Raw genomic sequence first — 15,478 nt, forward strand, 5'->3', positions numbered from 1 at the left:
CTGCTTATTACTTATATTATTACATTGTATTATTATACTGTATTATCATCATCAGCCGGTAAACCCACTTGGTACCTCACACTTAGTTTATCTTATACTTATACCCACCTGGTACTTCATTTACTTTCTGACCTGTTTTATAGTTTTTATAGTGTATTATATTGTTTGCTAGTACTTTCTCCTGTGTGCACTGACGTAAAGGCGAGCTGCTGTAACAAAGAGTTTCCCTTCGGGGATCAATAAAGTATTTCTGATTCTGATTCTGAAAGAGCTGAAGTTGTCTGACGGTCTTTGTGTCGAACACCGAGTCTGCACAGGAGGCCTTTCCATCTTGTTTTTGGGGAAACGTGAAGAGCATTAAATATTTCCAGTTTCCCTTCGCAGTGCGAGCTGATGCCCTGCGACCTGCGGAGCAGCGCTCAGAGAAGCCGCCACGTGATCCGATCTGAGACATTTCTGTCTTCAGTCATAAGACACCACTTAGCCGACTTGCATCGATTTACAGAGAGAGAGGAGCGGAGGCGGAGCAATCAACCGACGGCTGACTGTGATAGGCTGAGACACCTGTCAATCAAGCAAAACCGCTCCACGAATACACCTCGATAACTCCTGATTGGAACATTTATTCTGAAAATCTCCCCTCAGACCGACAGTAGAAAAAGCTCAGCGATCAGAGAGGTTTTCCCCATTCACTTCAATTCAGTCGGCGTTTGGTCACAGCAGCATCTAGTGGACGTTAGAGGAACTGCAGACATTTTGACTGGTGTCCGAGCATCCCAGCGAGCCAGCACGCACACTACAAACTAAAGCAGCTAAATGGAATTCGGCCATCGTTCGTTTCATCATTTCCGCCCGTGCTTTTCCTCCCGTGGCTCGCGCTGCTGCTGCTGAGAGAAATGAGACTGAGGTCGGATCAGGTCAGCCTGCTTATCGCTGACAGAACTTGAACAAACGCTTTCGAGGCCTCGCTGCGGATGTGATCATCTCGTATCTGATTTGCATTTTATAATTGCATAGAAACGTTCCCTGTCAGGATTAGAACGGACGCAACAGCCAGAACATGTCTGCTGAACAAGTGTTAATTAAATTAGAATAACAGATTATTTTACCGTCGTGTCGTTTCATTCATTACATTCTTTCTGCCGCATTAGATGAAACCACTCAGACGCAGCTGGAAGAGTCTGATTATATTGTGTGGAAGAATTACCACATTATGTTCATTTGATTCATTAATTGTGGGTTTATCTCTCTTGCACACGTCCGGACATATTGTCCATAATAACTGACTGCCTCAGTGTCACAGTGTACTGATTCAATTGCCTGATGTAATCAGAATTTATAATTGACTTCTATACCTGTGAGGACCGTCACTGACATATTACACTCCCTCACGCTTAACTTTAATCTAAACCTGGTTCTGGATTCTGATCTGACCCCTAAAACCGAGTCTGAACCCTCAAACACCAGACAAAACGTCCTCACTTTCCCAAAATGTCTTTACTTTTCTAAAAAATGTCCACACTGTTCAAAAAAATGTCCAAACTTCACCAAAAATTACCCAAATTTCCAATGTCCTCACTTTTAAAACAACAGTTTTTCAAAAAAACAGTCTGTTTCCAGAAAATTCTGCCGGCAGAAATGGAATATAATATTCATAAGTGTGTTTTCATCAGCGTTTAATCGCCTGAAAATAAGAATCGTGGTGTTTTCGTTACCTTAGAATCAGCCCTTTATATCTACAGAGGGAGTGGGTCCCCTTCCACGGAGGCCGCCATGTTGCGCCGCCATGTTTCTACAGTAGCCCAGACAGGCGGAGCGACGATGATGGCAGAGCATCGGCGCAGGACTGGACGTATTTAGGTAACGTCTAGTTTTAACTTAAGCTAGGCTGTAAATTTAATAATTTAGCTTACTTTAGCTATCAACAATGACAGTTCCCATGGTTACCACGCATACAGCGGCTGGCGTTTACTCGCAGGTACGCAGGCGCTTACCGTCCGAAAAGACCTTAACGGAAGAAAAGGCTGAAATACAAACGAGGCGTTTCAGCCAGGAGCAGTGTTTTCTGTGGGCGATACAAAACAAGCTAACTTCGTACATTTACTCAAGTGCTGCACTCAAGTACAAACTCGAGGTACTTGTACTTCACTGCAGTATTTCCATTTCTTGCTGCTTTCTGCTTCCACTCCGCCACGTCTCAGAGGGAATATTGGACTTTTCCCTACGTTTGTCTGACGGCTTCAGTTTACAGATCACTGTTTCACACCCTTCCTGTCCAGTGGAAACCTCGTATCTCCAGGTGTTTGTGACGAGCTGAAGGATGAAGAGTTTCCTTCATGTGCTGAGGAAACTCTCCTCCTCCTGAAGCTGAATAAACTCTTTAACCCCCCCTCGGATCAGCTGGGAAACGCATCGTCACAGAGCTGAAAACAGGCTGTTTCTCTGAGCTCAGGAAGACTTTTTAGAGATACGTGGTTCTCACAGGACGGCGACGCTGCAGACACGTGATGATCTTATAGACCATGATGCATTGCTGCAGGTTAAACTGCCCAACAGTATATAAAGCAGTTAAAATGAGCTCGACCTGAAACATCTGCAGCAGTAAAATGCAACACGCACATGAATGCAGCAGGAATATGAATCCAGAAACATCAGATATAATAAACACTGACAGGAAGCGTTTTACTGCACAGGGACGACTCTCACTGTCACACTTTAAGTAACTTTAGCTGATTATACTTCATACTTTTACTGCAGAGAGGTTTTGGATGCAGGACTTTCACTTGTAGTGGAGTATTTTCACTTTAAGTAAAGGGTGTGAACACTTCCTCCACCGCTGGCTGCTTGTTTCCAAGCAGACAATTTCTCTTTTAACAACCCTTTTAGAGTGGAAAAATGTAATTTAATGCATATAGCACCACCGTCTTGTATTTTATCAGCAGAAACACTTTGAGTCCAACAGTCTGCGTGTGATTGGTCTCTGATTCCCACCATGATCCTGATCCCTCAGTCTCATCGCCTCCCTCGCTGATAAAAACCCTGACGATAACCTCTCAGGAAACCGTTTTTGCTTGGTCAGGAAGAAGCAATCGTATCTTCACCTCCACCACCAATCTCTTCATCACCTCCCTCCATTAGCCCATCAGCAGCACTCCGGCTCATCTGATTAACCCCCGGCAGAGCGAGGCTGCAGCATCCGGTCGCCTCCGACCGGCCATCAGGAGGAAGTAACAGGTACCGTCCAGTAAAAGTCTCCTCCACACCCCCGGCTCGGGTTACACGGCGTGTAAAGAGGAAGAACGTTAAGTTTCACGGTTAGAGTCCAGGAGGCTCATTTAAAAACAGACCACAGATCTGTTGTTTAACTGTACGTGTCACTGAAATACATATTTCTGCCGTAGAAAGGCACTAAAACTAAAATGTGAACACCTTCATTTGAAAAGCCCTTAATTAACAAATCAAGTTAGCAGTAGTACTTCATAGTTTACAAATCCATTAATTATCATGTGAACGTGTTATTAAATGTATTAAGGTTTACCAGAGGGCTCTGAAATATTTTTATTTGCACATTAATGATCATTTAAGGGATTTTTATTCAGCGTTGACATATATAATAGGTTTACAATAAGATTTGTGGTAAATTAATGGATAAATTAATGGATTGTAACATATTAAAGGGTCTGTGATGCACTTTCTTTAACTCAAACTTATCAAATAGCACGCCATCCCCAAGTTTCACCTTCACTGAAGCTTTTTTAAGGTATAAATCTTTATGGCTTTTGAGTTACAATCCATTAATTAGCCCATTAAAATGACCTTGATTACGTCCTTTTTAACTAACTAACTGTGGAACTTGATGGTAAAAATCATTAATAAAAAAAGTCATTCAGTTATTCATTCAAGCAAATGCACAAATTTCAAGTAATAGTCTGTTTAACCTTGTTAAATCACAGTGGTTTCTATGTGGAGGCCATTTTGTATTTTATAATTTCTGTAATTCATACATGTGCACTGAGATGCTAACTAGCTAAGTGGTACAGCTGGAAAAACTATAAACTGTACTAGATACTCAGAAATCTTAATAAACTGCAGCGATGTCAGGACTTGTGCTCTCTGTTAGCTTAGCTTAGCTTAGCTTAGCACACCTTAAAGAGACAGTTTGTCTCGTGAGATTCGAACACAGGAAGGCTTCTGTGGTCAGCAGCTGCGATCAGACTGAAGTTTCTACTGTGAAAAAAGTATCAAAACGTCCGACAACAGTCGTGAACGCGCCCCACCAACACGCCGTCCGTCTGTCGCATCAGTTTGTTTGAAACAAAAATGGCTTCCGTCAGAGCGTCTGCGCCCCAGAGAGGACGACAACAGGGACTACTGACAGCGATGCAGGAGGCTTGCTTTGGGAGCAGCGGCTCATAATAAATTAAAGCTACAAGACAAAGTGCTTTTCTGTTGTCGTTGTGTTCAGCTCCGCCCGTCAGTCACGTCCGTGACTTTACATGAACTTAAATAACCGGTTTCAGTCGTCTTCCTGCAGTAATCGGAGGGTTTGAACCTGGTTTCCAGTCTCAGTGTCTCCTGGGGAAAGACGGTCTCTCTGCCACGTATACATTTAAACGGCTTTTTCCACGTGAGCGCGTTGTGTGATCCGATCCACCGGATAAGGACCGACCCAGATCGGCCTGACGGGACCGATCCACGCTAAATACAGTTCTCTGTTCATTTGCTGTGATGAGCTCATTTTGTTCCCCTTTAGCTGAACTGACCCTGGACCTCCATCCACAATGCATTAGCACAAACTCAGAGTTCAGCACATGAGATGGGTCAGATCAAACCTGACCGCTCGGAAATGCCTGGGGGGGGGGGGTTGAGGGGCGTTCCCATAATCTGCCCTACCCTCTTACCCGCACTGAACCACCTGTATTAACATCGCAGGTGCGCTAATGTGCGCAGACAACAGACGGGAGGAAGCATTCAAACCACTTGCTTCAGTAAAAGTAGCAATACGACAGTACAAAGATACTCCAGTACAAGTAAAAGTCCTGCATTCAAAGTATCAGCAACCAAATGTGCTAAAAGTATTAAAAGTAAAAGTTCTCATAGTGCAGAGTGGCCACTGTCGGTGTTATACTGTTATATTATTGGATCGTTAATATTGATGGATTAATACGTAAACTGTAGTTTGATGTCGTCGTCGTTAGGCTGGAACTAACTTACTATACTTTTGGTAGTTTCATCAGTAACAACGGATCAAAGTTTATAAACTGATTTTATGTTTTGTTTGTCAAATCTTCATTTTAAAATATAACTAGTAACTATATTAATAATAATAATAATGAACTTTATTTATACAGCGCGTTTCAAAAACAAAGTGCTTTACGCTGTTGAACAAGGATTTAAAACATTTCAGAACTATAGCTCTTAAATAAATGTAGTGGATTGAATAATCCACTACATTTATAATAATAAATTATTATAATAAAATATTAAGAACTATAAAAATATAAATACTTGAGTCAAGGACTTAAAGTGAAATGGCCACAGCTGCTGTTCTCTCGAGTCTACGGCTTTAACGTGCTAATATACGCTAACTTCTTACTGTAGCTCTGCCTTTCGCTAAATGAACAGCTAAGTACTCACGATCTGTTTATCAGAATCAGAATCAGAAATACTTTATTGATCCCCGAAAGGGAAACTCTTTGTTACAGCAGCTCACCTTTACGTCAGTGCACACAGGAGGAAGTACTAGCAAACAATATAATACACTATAAAAACTATAAAAACAGGTCAGAAAATATAATAAAGTACCAGGTGGGTATAAGTATAAGATAAAATAAGTGTGAAGTACCAAGTGGGTTTACCGGTTGATGATGATAATACGATATAATACAATGTAATATAAGTAATAAGTAGTGGTGCATGTACTGTCGAGTTAAGTGTAGCTTATTGAGATTATTAAGATATTGCACAGCAGTAATGGAGGTATGAATAATATCAATAACAATAAATAGGAAAAACTAAATATTGATCAGGAGTATTAACACAGAATATTGCACAATTATTTCAAGTATGGCAGTGATGTTAATGATCAATGTCCAGTTTAGTGACTTCGGGTCATACAGACTGACACTTAGAGGGAGGAGTTAAAGAGTCTGATGGCCACAGGCAGGAAGGACTTCCTGTGGCGCTCTGTGGTGCATTGTGGGGGGATGAGTCTTCAGATGCACTATAACTCACAGCTAACTTAAATAATAATGAACATGATACGACATTAAGATCACGAGGAGTCGTACATTAGCGAAACATGGGTTAAATAAAGTGTGGTTCAGTCTAAAGTGACCTTTGACCTTCATCGTGTGACTCTTTCTGTCTCGCATCATTTGAAAGCTTATATTTTCATCAAACTCAGCATCTCATGCAGAACACGTTAATGTGACCGTCACCGCTGTCGGTCGAACTGCTCAGGAGGTCTCCGCTTCAGGGTCGCCAAACATCTAATTTAATACACATCTGTGCTATACTTTCACTGTTCGTCTCAAAGACTTAGTTCAAATTTTACCCGAATTTCCAGAAAATGATCCAAAGAAAGAGAAGAGCTGATTGGCTGATGGAGGTGAACAGCTGGCGGAGCTGATCCTCCATTAAAAGCTCAGACGATGGGAAACCGTGATGGAAACGTGACATTTCTGTCGGCTTCATGTGTTCATGAAACAAACATTAATACATGAAACGCATGTAGCTGGTGAGCTAACAGCTAACATGCTAGCACTAGTCGGTCACGATATCGCGCTAAGCTTTTTTCTGTTTTCTCTGTACTTTTGCTCTCAGGTTTGTTCATCTTTTCATTCGCAAAATAAAGAGAATACTTACTGTAAAGTAAAATAACTCTAAAAAATAAAGAGAATAAAGAGTTAGTGAAGAAAGGAAAACTCTCCCAGCTAGCTAACTCACTAACTGTAAGTTGGCGGGCTTGTTAGCTCGGTGGCTAACGGGACAATAAGCCTCCACAGTGTATGAACAGCTGTATCAGCCCGCCGTCCTCCTGTCTGACTGTGCGTGAACCAGTTTCCGCTCTGACAGAGGAGCTTCGATGAAGCTACGACAGCTTCCTCCATGTCTGTCAGGGCGGCTTCTTATCGATCAGCGGCGGGAATTTGAGCGTCACCAAAGTTCAACTCGCCACAAAACATTTATGCAGATTTACTTCGTCCCCCCCGCGAGCGAATCCACCGATGGTGAAGTGGTTTAACAAGCTGTTGTCAGCGCCCACACAGATACCAGCCACTTTACACATTATTTTATAAATTCTAGGTATTTTAATGGATTATCTGCGTGGTTTAAAGTGTTTACAAGTGGTACTTTTTTTTAATTTAAGGTGAAAATTCAGGGGTGGTTGTGATGATAATTGGCAACTTGTGTGTACCACTTAAAACCATTAACCCACGGAGAAACCCATTAACCGTCATGTGCGTATAAAACGTGATTCTCGGTTGTTTTTTTGTCATTTCTGAAGCTCATCCTCAGTCTTCTGTAACCTGAGCCAGCAGCAGGAAGAGGCCGTTTTGCTGTAAATGGCAGCGTGAGCGCAGGTGGATGTTGGGAGGAGGTGTGGAGCTTCACGCAGCTGTTCAGCTGTTCAGTCAAGCAGCAGATGAATCCTCCCACCAGCTGAGGCTCGCTGACATCCAACAGCAGATTAAAGAGCTGCTCATGAAAATCACATCACACAGATCCCTGTACAGCTGCAGCACTACAACAGAGTTAATAATTCATGTTATTCAGATGCTCGGCGCTCGGCTCGCTGTCAGCGGCAGAACAAACAAAATGTTTGTACGTATCATCAGCAGAATGCACTTAAAGTCTGACTGTGAGAGTCCTGCATCCAAACCTCACTGCAGTAAAAGTATGAAGTATAATCAGCTAAAGTTCCTTAAAGTGTGACAGTGAGAGTCGTCCCTGTGCAGTAAAACGCTTCCTGTCAGTGTTTTATTATATCTGATGTTTCTGGATTCATATTCCTGCTGCATTCATGTGTGTGTTGCATTTTACTGCTGCAGATGTTTCAGGCTGAGCTCATTTTAACTGCTTTATATACTGTTGGGCAGTTTAACCTGCAGCAATGCATCATGGTCTATAAGATCATCACGTGTCTGCAGCGTCGCCGTCCTGCGAGAACCACGTATCTCTAAAAAGTCTTCCTTAGTATTCCTTAGATACGAGGTTTCCACTGGACAGGAAGGGTGTGAAACACTGTGATCTGTAAACTGAAGCCGTCAGACAAACGTAGTAAAAAGTCCAATATTCCCTCTGAGACGTGGCGGAGTGGAAGCAGAAAGTAGCATGAAATGGAAATACTGCAGTGAAGTACAAGTACCTCGAGTTTGTAAGTACAGTCCTACAGTGAATGCACTCAGTTACATTCCACCACTATAAGTTATTGGGGCTGTTGCCGCAGCTGAATTCAACAAAGATGGAGTTCAGATGGAGTTTCCAGTCTGAAAAGGCCCAGATTCACAGAGTCTTCTGGATCGCTGAACCAAGACCAGCATCTTTCTCTAACCTCAACTAGTCGCTGACTAAACTGAACTTCACTGAACAATCCTGTTCTTTTGTAGGACATGAGGACTTGTTGGTTTTCTCCCCTCGGTTTGGTGTGTGGAAAGGTTCCAAACACTACAGTACCCATGATCCTCAGCAGCTGTAGCCACAGCGGACGGCATCATGTGATCAGCTTATCTGGTTGACTGAACCTGCTTCAGAGTCGGATGTGTAGCTGTGACGGAGCGATTTGGAAACTGGAGCAGGTTTGGTTGCGTATTAAACATAAAGTGTCCTGGAGGACAAATAGAAAGTCTTGTATAACTCGTACTTTTCTTTTTTGACTCCACCACCTGCACTCCGCCTGCTGTAGTCCGTCCACCTGGTTTGCAGCTTTGTTTGATTAGAAATCCGTTTTTATTGTTCGTACACAAACGTTAGCTAGCATAACGCCGCTACACGAGTGAGCAGTGTTGTACCCCGCTGAAGTGGTAATGCTGGTGATATTCCGTTTCTTCTCGTCGACACGTTCAGACTCAAACCATCATGAACGTCTCTGCTAACATCAGAGTGAATCACAGCTGATGGATCTTCTTCCTCCGTCGTCGTCCAGAAACTGTTAAAACACATCAGCGAGCCGCTCTGCTGCACCGGGTGACATGTTCCTTCATCACCGTGAACACACACACTGTAGTTTATTCTGACTCCGCCCCACACACACCGTCCTGCTGCCCCAAACACTCACTACAGCACCACATGTGGATTCATCCGCCGCTGGAAATAGTCCCCAACAGATGCTCTGTTTCCTCCTGTTGGTCTGATCAAAACTACAGCGAGCAGCTGTTTGAGGAAACTACTGAGCCTTTTTAAACAGGAAACTACAGATCTGTGTTTTTAAAGATTGACGTCTTCAGCAGGAACCAACGGGCTCGCAGCTGAGAGCCGCAGACAGGAAGTGAGACGGCGCTGAGAGACGGAGCGACACGTTGTTGGTTTGAGGCTGAACGTGAGATTTGTTGAAAGGACGAAGAAATCTATAGTTTAAGAACAGTATCAGATGAAATAATGAAGTTCTTGAATTCATTTGTGTTCAATCAAAATATCACAGCCAACCGGAGGCAACGTGGCATCCCAGCAGAGGAACCGGGGCTCCACACGGGCCCAGCAGCTCGGCTCCGAACCAGGTTCTCATCTAATCACATCCGCATAGTGAACAGTTAGCATGCTAGGTGGCTAGCTAAGATAAGATCTCTTCCTTATATTTTCATCCAATCCCAACTGGATCAGCTCATTCTGTCCACTGCTGAGACACGTGGGTGAGTTTGTCGGGTCACTGGGAGAAACTCCAGCCAGTCCCTGCGGCAGAAATAGATTTAGTTTGTTTTATTAATGAAGCGACGCAGATGTCCTTCAACAGAGAGGACTGACTTTACATTCAGTCTGTAGATAGATGTCCCTCCATCCAGGCAGCTGCTTCGCTTTATAAAAATCAACATTTAATCCTGTTTGTGAGTCATAACTTCCTGAATTACTGCTCAGGTCTTAGTTCCTCCAGTGGAGGAGGAAAAGAAACTAAACCGCTTCATCTCGTATTGACGATGTAACTTCGATCAGAAAAACGAAACCAAATATCGACTGTGACGGATTCCATCTCTCTGCAGGTCGGTGTGATGAGTCTGCCGCTCAGAGTCCAGGTCAGACCTGCAGGTTCATGTGTTTCAAAGCTGCCTGAGGTTTTTATCTCACCTGCACAGACCGACATGCACATCTCCTCCCTGAGCTTTTTATCACTGTTCTTCATCACTTCATCTCACAGCTCCAGCTCTGTGCGAATCAGCTGATGTGAAAGCATCAGAGTGTTTGGTCCAGGCCCCAACAGTTCCCATGAAGGGACATGTGTGTGTGTTCGGATGTCCACGTACTTGTGGTACACCTACGTTCCCTAACCTCATCCTAACCTAACCTCACCCTAACCTCATCCTAACCTCATCCTAACCTCACCCTTACCTAACCTCATCCTAACCTCACCCTAACGTCATCCTTACCTAACCTCATCCTAACCTCACCCTAACCTCATCCTAATCTCATCCTAACCTCATCCTAACCTCATCCTTACCTAACCTCATCCTAACCTCATCCTAACCTCACCCTTACCTAACCTCATCCTAACCTCACCCTAACGTCATCCTTACCTAACCTCATCCTAACCTCACCCTAACCTCATCCTAATCTCATCCTAACCTCATCCAAACCTCATCCTTACCTAATCTCATCCTAACCTCATCCTAACCTCACCCTTACCTAACCTCATCCTAACCTCACCCTAACGTCATCCTTACCTAACCTCATCCTAACCTCACCCTAACCTCATCCTAACCTAACCTCATCCTAACCTCATCCTAATCTCACCCTAACCTCATCCTAACCTAACCTCATCCTAACCTCATCCTAATCTCATCCTAACCTCATCCTAACCTCATCCTAATCTCACCCTAACCTCATCCTAATCTCACCCTAACCTCATCCTAACCTCATCCTAACCTCACCCTAACCTCATCCTAACCTAACCTCATCCTAACCTCATCCTAACCTCATCCTAACCTCACCCTAACCTCACCCTAACCTCATCCTAACCTCACCCTAACCTCATCCTAACCTAACCTCATCCTAATCTCATCCTAACCTCATCCTTACCTAACCTCATCCAAACCTCATCCAAACCTCAACCTAACCTCATCCAAACCTCATCCTAACCTCAAACCAAACAGCATCAGAGCGTTTGGTCCAGGCCCCAACAGTTCCCATGAAGGGACATGTGTGTGTGTTCAGATGTCCACGTACTTGTGGTACACATACGTTCCCTAACCTCATCCTAACCTAACCTCATCCTAACCTCATCCTAATCTCATCCTAACCTCATCCTAACCTCACCCTAACCTCATCCTAACCTCACCCTAACCTCATCCAAACCTCATCCAAACCTCAACCTAACCTCATCCTAACCTAACCTCATCCTAACCTCATCCAAACCTCATCCTAACCTAACCTCACCCTAACCTCACCCTAACCTAGCCTCATCCTAACCTCATTCTAACCTAACCTCATCCTAACCTAACCTCATCCTAACCTCACCCTAACCTCATCCTAACCTCATCCTAACCTCATCCAAACCTCATCCTAACCTAACCTCATCCAAACCTCATCCTAACCTAACCTCACCCTAACCTCACCCTAACCTAACCTCATCCTAACCTCATTCTAACCTAACCTCATCCTAACCTCACCCTAACCTCATCCTAACCTAACCTCACCCTAACCTCATCCTAACCTAACCTCATCCTAACCTCACCCTAACCTCATCCAAACCTCATCCTAACCTCAACCTAACCTCAACCTAACCTAACGTCATCCTAACCTCATCCAAACCTCATCCTAACCTCACCCTAACCTCATCCTAACCTCACCCTTACCTAACCTCATCCTAACCTCATCCAAACCTCATCCTAACCTCACCCTAACCTCATCCTAACCTAACCTAACCTCATCCCTAACCTCATCCAAACCTCATCCTAACCTCACCCCTTACCTAACCTCATCCTAACCTCACCTAACCTAACCTCATCCTAACCTCACCCTAACCTCATCCTAACCTCACCCTAACCTCATCCTAACCTCACCCTAACCTCATCCTAACCTCACCCTAACCTCATCCAAACCTCATCCTAACCTCATCCTAACCTCACCCTAACCTAACCTCACCCTAACCTCATCCTAACCTCACCCTAACCTCATCCAAACCTCATCCTAACCTAACCTCACCCTAACCTAACCTCATCCTAACCTCACCCTAACCTCATCCTAACCTAACCTCACCCTAACCTCATCCTAACCTAACCTCACCCTAACCTAACCTCATCCTAACCTCACCCTAACCTCATCCTAACCTAACCTCACCCTAACCTCATCCTAACCTCACCCTAATCTCATCCAAACCTCATCCTAACCTCACCCTTACCTAACCTCACCCTAACCTCATCCTAACCTCACCCTAACCTCATCCAAACCTCATCCTAACCTCATCCTAACCTCAACCTAACCTCATCCTAACCTCACCCTAACCTCATCCTAATCTCATCCTAACCTCATCCTAACCTCATCCAAACCTCACCCTAACCTAACCTCATCCTAACCTCATCCTAACCTCATCCAAACCTCACCCTAACCTCATCCTAACCTCATCCTAACCTCACCCTAACCTCATTCTTACCTAACCTCACCCTAACCTCATCCTAACCTCATTCTTACCTAACCTCAACCTAACCTCATCCTAACCTTACCCTAACCTCACTCTAACCTAACCTCACCCTAACCTCATCCTTACCTAACCTCAACCTAACCTCATCCTAACCTTACCCTAACCTCACTCTAACCTAACCTCATCCTAACCTCATTCTTACCTAACCTCAACCTAACCTCATCCTAACCTTACCCTAACCTCACTCTAACCTAACCTCATCCTAACCTCATTCTTACCTAACCTCATCCTAACCTCATCCTAACCTCACCCTAACCTCATCCTAACGTCCTAACCTCACCCTAACCTCATCCTAACCTCATCCTAACCTAACCTCATCCTAACCTCACCCTAACCTCATCCTAACCTCATCCTAACCTCACCCTAACCTCATCCTAACCTCATCCTAACCTCACCCTAACCTCAACCCTAACACACCTCTACTGTGTGTGTGTTTATGTGTTTTTAGTTATTTTAGACAAATAAAAATCTTAATCCATATAATATCAGAGAAGAATCGCCAAAAACACCCCAACATGTGACGTTAGGTCCCCATATATATATATATATATATATATATATATATATATATATATATATATACATATACATATATATACACACCTCCTGACATTGGGAAACACTGACAGAACATCACAAACATCTAACTGCAGCTGTCAGACAAATGCAGCGCAGTAAAAAGTCCAGTATGAAAATGGAAATACTCTGGGTCTATAGAGAAATACTGTGGCACACACACACACACACACACACTACAACACACACACATACACAAACACACACACACACTATAAAATATTCCCAAAAAGCCTTTTCGAAATGTTCAGAAGTGACTGATGGAGCAGCTTCAGGCTGTTCCTGAGAAAAGGTAACACGACATTAATGTTTACAATAATCCATCCAGTCTGCAGTCAGAAACAGATGGTTTAGTAAACCACGTACTAACCGTTAACGCGCGTTAGTTATCTCTAACAAGCCGCTTTATTAACAGGTGCCAGCGTTATAATATCAGAAGTGGCCTGCGGACTGAGAGCCTTCACAGAATCTCTCCGCAAATTCAGCCCAGCATTTGTTCTTCTGCACGATACTTCACGCACAAAGCGTGAAACTTTCCAGAGGAAGAGCCGGAGCTGGAGCTGTTGGGCTTGTGGAAATGCTCTGCGCGGTGTGAAACACGTTTCTAAGAGGACGTGCAGCGGCAGAGCACAGCGGCGGCCGCAGGGAGTTACACAAAGCGTGACAGAAGCACGATGGAAGCGCACAACATGCGCAGAAATCAATCAACGCGCGCAGGAGGCGGACGGCCGTACCTGTTCTGTTCTCAGAGGCGCATGAAGAAGAAGCTCCGGAGTGAGAAAAGCACCAGAAAGTTTCAGCTCAGACGGACTGAACTGAGATCAGCTCCACGCTGACGGACACACAGCTTCATCCTCCTCCTCCTCCTCCTCCTCCTCCTCCTCTGGCTGCTGGAGAGCCTTTACAGCCTCCAGCCGCCTCTCACAGCTTTATAGCGGGGGAAGCCTTTGCACACACACCGCGGAGAGGAGGAGAGAGGAGGAGGAGGAGGAGGAGGAGGAGGAAGAGGAGGAGAGAAGAGCGGGCTGCAGCGCCTCCTGCAGGCCGGCCACAGGACGCGCAGGCCGGGGAGGAGAGCCAGGTACTGTCGGTGGAAACAGCATCAACCAAACTCTGTACAATTTTCTGGGTATTTAAGAAAGAAAATCACAAAATGTCTCATTGTCTTCATTCATTTAACTGTTCGATTTTAAATTGCTGAGAAATACTCCATCTGTCAATCTCTTATATATCCTGTCCATAAGGGACTGTATGGACGTGATGGGGGGGCAGTCTGACTGTTTTCTTGCCCTAGAGTTATATTTTATTCCATCTGTTTCTTGCCATATTTACTGAAAAAATAACTAAAAAGATTTAATAGTTACATTAAAATAATTATGTCCCCAAACGTCTCGTGTGTGCAGAATATTACTGTTCATTTAGCTCAGATTCCACTTTTAATGTGGGATTATGTAAATATGTGTATTGTTTATTACGAGCTCTGTCTTAAAATGTTCAGATGACTAAATCCGAAAGGAAGATTCGTTGTTCTGTGAGTCTGACACACGATCCACATTCAAGCAACGAAAACACGATGACCACTTAGTCCATGCTCTTTATATATAATAATAATGACAATTAAAATAATACAAAAACAAAATGGACACGTACCAACAATAATACAAGATAAAAACAATCAAAAATAATTAATAAAAATATGTTTTAAAGTGAAGTTTACACACGAGGCCACAGGAGATAAATTGTACTTTTGCCTGTAATTTACAGCACAACAAGACAAAGGTCATATTATATATATATATTTGTACAAACATTTCCACATGATGTCGTTCTTTAAGAAATCACAGTTCATTTCACGTCCTTTAGGAAATTATTAGGAAACTATGGAACCTGTAATACACAGCGTTTCCTGTATTCAAGTACTCAAATAGTAATTAATAATAATTATAATCCAGTAATGTAACATGTATATTATTCTGCATAATGAGCACTTTAACTTTATTTTGATGCCAGTACTTTTGTACTTTTACTCAAGTAAAATTTGAATGCAGGACT

The 15,478-nt window shown here is 43.5% G+C and overlaps 1 protein-coding gene across 1 annotated transcript in view; it reads right to left on the reverse strand.

Moving 5' to 3' along the window:
- cpne4a (copine IVa) overlaps nt 1-14,792 on the reverse strand; it is a 93,433-nt gene extending 78,641 nt beyond the window's left edge. Inside the window, exon 1 of the mRNA XM_044206872.1 lies at nt 14,161-14,792. The gene's annotated coding sequence lies outside the window, so the exon portion shown is untranslated. The remainder of the gene's footprint in view (nt 1-14,160) is intronic.
- Between the last annotated feature and the right edge of the window lie 686 nt (nt 14,793-15,478).

Source organism: Siniperca chuatsi, linkage group LG9 (genome assembly GCF_020085105.1).
Source record: "Siniperca chuatsi isolate FFG_IHB_CAS linkage group LG9, ASM2008510v1, whole genome shotgun sequence".
NCBI lineage: Eukaryota > Metazoa > Chordata > Actinopteri > Centrarchiformes > Sinipercidae > Siniperca > Siniperca chuatsi.